We start from the raw sequence: 7,500 nt of genomic DNA on the forward strand, positions 1-7,500 counted from the left end.
ATATAATATGAAACATTAAGAAGGTGTTTTGAGATGCGTAAGACAGAGCTTGAGGGAAGGTATTGGTGTTTTCAATCCTAACAAGGTAGAGTGCATATTCAACCTAGGTAAAATACGGATCACGAATTTAACCTATAAGGTAAAAATTAAAACGGATTCAACCTGAGAACGGATTTGACCGACAACATATATACAATTTTGAAACAATAACACACTAAAGTATTGGCTTAAAAATCCGACCAAAGATTCACAATAAGGTTTTAGAATACGAGAATAAAGCGCAAATTAAGTTACGAAAAGGGAATGAAAAATATTTTAACAATTCTTAAAGTTTGAAATTTGAAATGTCAATAAAAAATGCCTTAGAGTACCGACGAAAATAAAGAATAAAAGGAGATGAAAGAGAAGAAAAACGAAGGAGAAGACAACAAGTGGGGAAAATAGACAAACTGTTACAGCTTTGCACGAATATAGTCATCCTGTTTTTCTTAGTTTTATTGTCATTTTAAGTAAGTTTAAATTTTGTTTACCGTTTGTTCAAAAACAAGAAGGTAAATGAAGTAATATAGCAGACTTTTGTTCCCGTTTTTAACAAAAACCAGCCAATATGACAACGAATGGGGAAAATAGACAAACTGTTACAGCTTTGCACGAATATAGTCATCCTGTTTTTCTTAGTTTTATTGTCATTTTAAGTAAGTTTAAATTTTGTTTACCGTTTGTTCAAAAACAAGAAGGTAAATGAATTAATATAGCAGACTTTTGTTCCCGTTTTTAACAAAAACCAGCCAATATGATAACAGGAGACCGGTTGCTGTAAAACCTATTAATTTCAACTGTTGAAAAGAATTTCAAAGCAGGGCAAATAAAGTACAATGCTTGCTTTTAAGACGCTAAATTACTAACCTTGGACACACCTCTTTCAGGTTTCGTCTTGGGCAACTTGTCATCAACCTTGTCTTACACTCCAAAGTGCAAGCTACGACACCTTTTTATTTTTCAATGAACTTCAGTGACGTCATTGTGCTTCGCCCTCACGCGAACCATTTAAGTGGAAAAAATTAGTAGTTTAAGTTAAGTTACGGACCCCGACCTCTGTGAATAAAAGCCGATATATATTTTCTTCCAAGAAAACGTATTTGAGTTTACTAGCTGTTTCTTAAACTTGCGTAATTGCGCTGAATGGAAATTTGCTGTAGAAGATGTAACCCGAGAGGAAGAAGTTTAAAGTAAGGTTAATTCACAAATTTGGTCACCTGTCCAGCATGGGACAATAACGTCTGCTCAAGGTCATGTTATTGATCGTCGGCATTTTACAAAAGAACTAACTGTTTCCCGCTTTCAAGTAATATGTAATGAGGTAATGAAAGTACATTCTAGTGTTTATTAAAAAAGACGGGTCTGAAATTTAGCCTTTAAAATTTCAAATGTCATCAGTATATTATCAAGACAACTACAGTAGCTCGCACAAGGAAGAGAAAACTATTTTTCCTGAAAAAGTCCTGTGAGAATTGAAGTCGCTTCGAAAAGAACGCTGAACTGAATTGTGAAGCGATGAACTGACTAAAATATTGTGCTATTTCACCTTAACAGACAAAATAGAAGCTGTGTTTAAATTAATATTTGTTGATGACTTCCTCTCCAGCTGCAAGGAGAATGTTTTTGTGTTTAACCCACACTTGTCTTAAACGTTTGCCTAACTTCATGTCAAAACGAAAGTGCATCAACAAATTTTAACACATAATTTGCCTTATAATTGTGCTTGCCGCTTCTAATGTCGTCAGTAATATTTAACAATTATTCGCCGAAGGCGAAGTGATTATCGGTGAATATTCACCGAGACGAAGTCGAGGTGAATATTCACCGATAATCACTGAGCCTGAGGCGAATAATTGTTTTAGTATAAATACACAGGTGATTATTTCAAAAAAGAGAAAAAAAAAACCTTTCAACGGGAAATTATCTTCAACTTACAGTGGCAAAACGACTACTGGCAGCCATTTTGTCCGTCGAGGTGATTATCGGCTGATAATCCGAGATAGCGAGCCAATGAGAGCGCGCGATGTTGTATAATCACCTGTGTATTTATACTAAATGACAATTGTTCGCCGAGGGCGAAGTGATTATCGGTGAATATTCACCAATAATCACTGAGCCTTAGGCGAATAACTGTTTTAGTATAAATACACAGGTTGATTATTTCAAAAAAGAGAAAAAAAAACGTTTCAACGCGAAATCATCTTCACTTACAGTGGCAAAACGACTACTGGCAACCATTTTGTCCGTCGAGGTGATTATCTTTATGAGAAAAACTAACACGGAGAGATTTCGACGTTTCAGGATGTCAACGAAACGTCGAAATCTCTCCGCGTTAGTTTTTCTCATAAATTTAATAACAAAAGTCAATCTTATATGAGGTGATTATCGGCTGATAATCGATCCGAGATAGCGAGCCAATGAGAGCGCGCGATTTTGTATAATCACCAATAATCACCTGTGTATTTATACTAAATGATAATAATAACAATAATAATAATAATAATAATAATAATAATAATAATAATAATAATAATAATAACAATAATAATAATAATAATAATAATGTTTCGGTTTCCTCTTCATGTGCTTGATCGAACCAAGGGTTTTACCTAAAATTTATCCAAGGTGACTTCGAGCCAGAAGAATGCGGTTGTTTCGATTAAATAATTCAATTTAGCTACAAAATATCAAGAGTATATTTTTAGATATTTAGAATACTGCCTGAGAGGCTGGAAGATTTACTATTTTTCTTTAATGTTTCAGTTCGACAAATTTGCGTTCAATTCTTGGTGACAGTTTAATTAATTCGTCTCGAATTCCAATATTTTGGCCCGAGTTTCCTCAAACTGGCAAAAGTTTAAGGTAACTGTATAATGAGGTACTAGGGCTAATATTTATATTTTTCCTACTTTTTATAAGACGGTCGAACAACACGACAATTGCTACAACTCCGAAATACAAGATCCGTCTACGACCTTAATCAAGAACAGCCCCTGGGCATGGTGCACCCACACACACAAATACACATGGAATGTATCACGCTCTCGTTAACAAGCACAAAATACTATTTCTTCAATGCCCATTATTCTTTTCCTCTGACCCCCTCATTCCAAAAAGCTGCCAGTCCCCTGCGCCCCAAAAATACTGTCGTATGGTCGAGACGTTGCTGTGCGTGCCGAATAACAATTAAGGCCCTGTTTACAAGCAGGTAGGGTAACCTTAGTACTAGGGTTACCCTAGAAAGAGGGTTACCTTAGCACTCATACACTTCTTCTTTTGTCATCGACGTGTTTACAAGGCAGCTAGGGTTACCCTTGCGCTAGGGTAACCCTATCTGAGTTCTAGGGTTACCCTAGCTCTAGCGTAACCCTAGCTGCCTAGTAAACGCTCTGCTAGGGACAACTCGCCTACCCAGGACAACTTCTTGGCGGTTTTCATTGTATTTGTGATGCTGCCGGTTACCAAGCACACAAAGTTGTCCCGGTTGGTAGGGTAACCCTACATATGAAATTTTGCTTGTAAACCTGGGCTATCTTTGACCATCCTGCCAGGGTAACCCTAGCAGTAGGGTTACCCTACCTGCTTGTAAAAAGGGCCTAAAATTATGGGTTCATAGGAATAGTTAAGTTTATTCATTGAGACCCTTTGAAGACAATAGAATGATAGCGCTGGTTATATTTTATACGATGTAGAATAACACTACCTTTCACAATGTAAAAGCACATTTTAGAACGCAAAAACACACTAGTCTTCAGCCTAGGAATGATTTCTTTCAGCTTTGACTTGTATTCATCATTTTGTACCTTTACTTATGAAACATGTACAATAGATGCCAAAATAATTGAGCGATGAAGAAATAAATTGGTGCACATGACCAACCGTACCCTAAGTGCTGCTTCAATATTTCTCTATTCTGTTACTTGCTATGCAGTCTCATAATTATGCTTTGGTTGCACATTTGTAATTTAGGATTCAAATCGATTGAGTGACAAAGCGTGACTCGAAAATTCCATTCTTGTCTGTTATTTCTGTGCCTTCAATGCATACTATGCTTTGATGCCGCATAAATCATTACATGAGGTCGTTGCACATACGAGCTTAGATATGCCTTGTCAATGACATTTTTTCATGTTGATCCTTTTGGAAATAAAAATATTGCGGTTAATATCGCAAACCTTTACAAAAAATGTTGAGACATTTTTAAATTTCTTGTTCGTATCTAAAAAAAGGCTTTTCTTCATGAAGTAAACTTTCTTGTCATCGTAATCCCCCTACCCCACCCCCTCCCCCCTCCCCTAGCGTTTTTGAGCCATGAAAGTCAACCGGAAGTAATATCTTTCTTTTATTTCGTTGTCTTAACAGTAAAATTTTCTTATTGTTTAGTATTTCTTCACTATTACAGGTGATTAATTTGAAAATCTGGTAGAGCCTACTGCACCGGCATGCAAAATGTTCATTTCCGGTTTCAGTGGCTTAAAAGCGTTGCATGCTAAGACTCCCTTGGTTTGGTTATTTCAGTGCGCTTCTTTCCAAACAACATTGTGTGGTGTTATGTTGGGGAGAGATGATTGTTGGCCCTATTCTTTCCATGGTCATGTGGGGGAGAGATGATTAATATTGTTGGCCTTCTTTCCAAGTCTTTGTCCAAAAGCTCGAGAAGTGGGAAAAGTCTGAACTCTTTTTGTCCATTTCTTTAGTTGGTGCAGGCTCTAAGCTATGATAAATGTATTTTTTTGTAGTTTAATAAAAAGTGAGAACATGGCATTTCATTCTTTTCAAGAATCTTATTATTAAGCAACTGAAAGGGACGCCTCTTCGTTAAAGCAGCGTTCTCGTTGACGCGACTGCGTCGTAAATCTTAAAGTTCCTAAAGATTCCGAAAAAAACGCCCTTAAGGGTCCGCAAAAGGGGCAAATTTTAGCAGACCGATGCCCAGCATAGCAAGCTCTTCTCGAAACGTCCTTTCGTTAATTCTCTTCTTAAATCTAAGATGGCCGCTTGCTGAATGATCGCGCACGAAGAAACTCGCGCTTCTTAATCGATCGCTTGAACTTCAGGTGGCACATAACCATTACTGGAAAATCACACGGTTTAGGGCCATCGTTCCGCTTAAGGTATTATTCCTGATGAGAAACCGGAAACCAAGAACAAAAAAAGCGATTCCGAAAATCCTGTGCGAACCAAATGTCAAAAAACAAATGCCAAAATATGTTAAAACCACACTGATCCGCAAAAGACACGAAAACTTAAAAGCCAAACTTTTGGTGCAAAATTAAAAAACAAAAAATTCGGATTCAGAAACTCCCACGTTCCTTTTCAATGCTGTCGAATGAGACGATGCTATCGCCTCTCCAGTGCTAAATGGGAGTTTTCTTCGTACTCTCTCTGTTTCGTAAATGATACTATCCTGTATTTACCGATCCTTTTTAAAATCCCTTTCTTGTAATTAAGGAAAAGTCTTTTGGGGAAACTAGTTGCCTGGCGACGAGCGGGAGGACAACTGAAAAGTCAGAGTCTGAGGCAGGATTGGAACCTACGACTCCGATGTAACATCTGTTGGATGGTAAACCCATCCTGAAACATCTGTAGTTGCATTTGAAAATTTGTATGCTCATGACTTTGCGCAGACCTTGCCCATACAAGACCAAGTTAATTAAACGACCTCGCTCCCAAGGGAGTTCTTGTAGCTCAATGGGTTGAGCATCTGAGCGGTGTTATGGAGGAGGTGGTCGTAGGTTCGAATCTTGCTTAGGACTTTCAGTTGTGATCTCGCCCTTCGCCAAGCAATTAGTTTCCATGGCATCTATCCCACGGGTACATTACACCTTAAACATCCACTGTTGCATTAGAAAATATTTTCCTTAGTCTCACAAATTTTCGCCAAATTTGCGGTCATGGTTTGATAAAAAACAAACGTTATAGAGATAAGTGTTTTTCGACATTTGAGAGATTTCGGCTTATGTTTATGGGAAACGGTTAACTCCCCAGGAAACTACAAGTCATAATATCAGAATTTTCACTCGTTTATGACAAGGAATACCCTGTCGTTTCCGCCTGCCAGTTGACTTAAATAGTCAAATTTAGGCCTAATGTGGGACCTTAAGTCGCTGTAACTTAAGGCGACTTACGAAAAAAATTGCTCAAAAAACCAGGCTACTTATAAAGACGACTTAAGGCAACCTTACACAACTTAAATTGGTTATTGTAATTAAGTCACAGAAATATCAACTGATCAAAGTCTTCATATTTTTTTTCCAAAATCAGTAACCGTAACTGTAATAAAAATAATTATTATTATATAAACATGTGAGCTTTCACGCGAAAACATATCACACCTGAAAAGATCACTGTTGCTATGGTTACATATGAAAATCTGGCCTTTCTATGCCTTTCGTGAAATGATTTAGTATTTCATTGGTGTTTATATAACAAATAGAATATTTACATGGCCGCTTGGAGATACGAGATTTTTCTTCTCGTGTTGAAAAATATTTCACTCAAATATTTTTCGATACTCAAAGAGAAATTTTGTATCTCCGCGCAATTTCACAATTTTTAGTTGCTATATGACAGTGTCAAATGACTAGGTCTGGATGCCACTAAGGCTTTAAGATGTTGGGCTGGAATAACAGTAACCATAATAAATAGCAGAATTTTGGAGATGAACCATGAAAGAGTTTCAAGCAATCTGATTGGTTGGGTGGTTTCCTATAGAAATAATAATTTGATTTTAATATTCACCGCACTAGCTGGTGAATGTAAAGCAAAACAAAATGGCAGGGCTCCCGCAGGTACTCGTGACCTTTACAACAAAAATTAAACTGTGTCGGTTATCAATTATTCTCTGTGTCGATTATCAGTTGTCTGGTGTTCAGCTCTGAAGTTATACTCACACAATTATTCGTCTCAGATGTACACTCACTTTGCCTTTGGTAAATAACTGTTAGATGTAATTAAAGTTACAGTGTATTGCAAGTTTGTTTTTCTCATAGGTACAAAACTTATTTATTCATCAAGAGGCCCGTTCAGTTATGGGTAGACTGCTGTCTTTCTCCGTCCTGTCCCCATTTACTGATGTGGAACATATATCAATTCTGACGAGACGTTGAATAATCGACCAATTATCGTCACGGAAACGCACGATCACAGCAATTGCTTCTCCTTGTCGTATACTTCCGTCAAAAATCATCGAAACATCTCTTGTCATACCAGTCTGACCAGGCAAAGTCAATTCATTTTTTGGCCTTTCGACTTCCTGCTTGAAAACAATTGATACATGCTGACCGGAGATGAGCACTTGCTGTAAGACGTTAGTTTTGTTTTCGTCGGTTGTTTTTCAAAGCTCAGAGAGACGATCAGATCACGCAACAACTACAACAGGTTTAATCAGTCCAATTGAGACGTTTACCATGAGGACATGTACAGGCAGTAACCAGTAGGTACAACTTCGATTCAATAACA

At 37.3% G+C, this 7,500-nt stretch overlaps 1 protein-coding gene across 1 annotated transcript in view; it reads right to left on the reverse strand.

Moving 5' to 3' along the window:
* The window catches only part of LOC137998863 (QRFP-like peptide receptor), a 15,932-nt gene extending 14,794 nt beyond the window's left edge, over positions 1–1,138 (reverse strand). Inside the window, exon 1 of the mRNA XM_068844706.1 lies at positions 907–1,138. The gene's annotated coding sequence lies outside the window, so the exon portion shown is untranslated. The remainder of the gene's footprint in view (positions 1–906) is intronic.
* Positions 1,139–7,500: the final 6,362 nt, after the last annotated feature.

This window comes from Montipora foliosa, chromosome 4 (genome assembly GCF_036669935.1).
Source record: "Montipora foliosa isolate CH-2021 chromosome 4, ASM3666993v2, whole genome shotgun sequence".
Classification (NCBI taxonomy): domain Eukaryota; kingdom Metazoa; phylum Cnidaria; class Anthozoa; order Scleractinia; family Acroporidae; genus Montipora; species Montipora foliosa.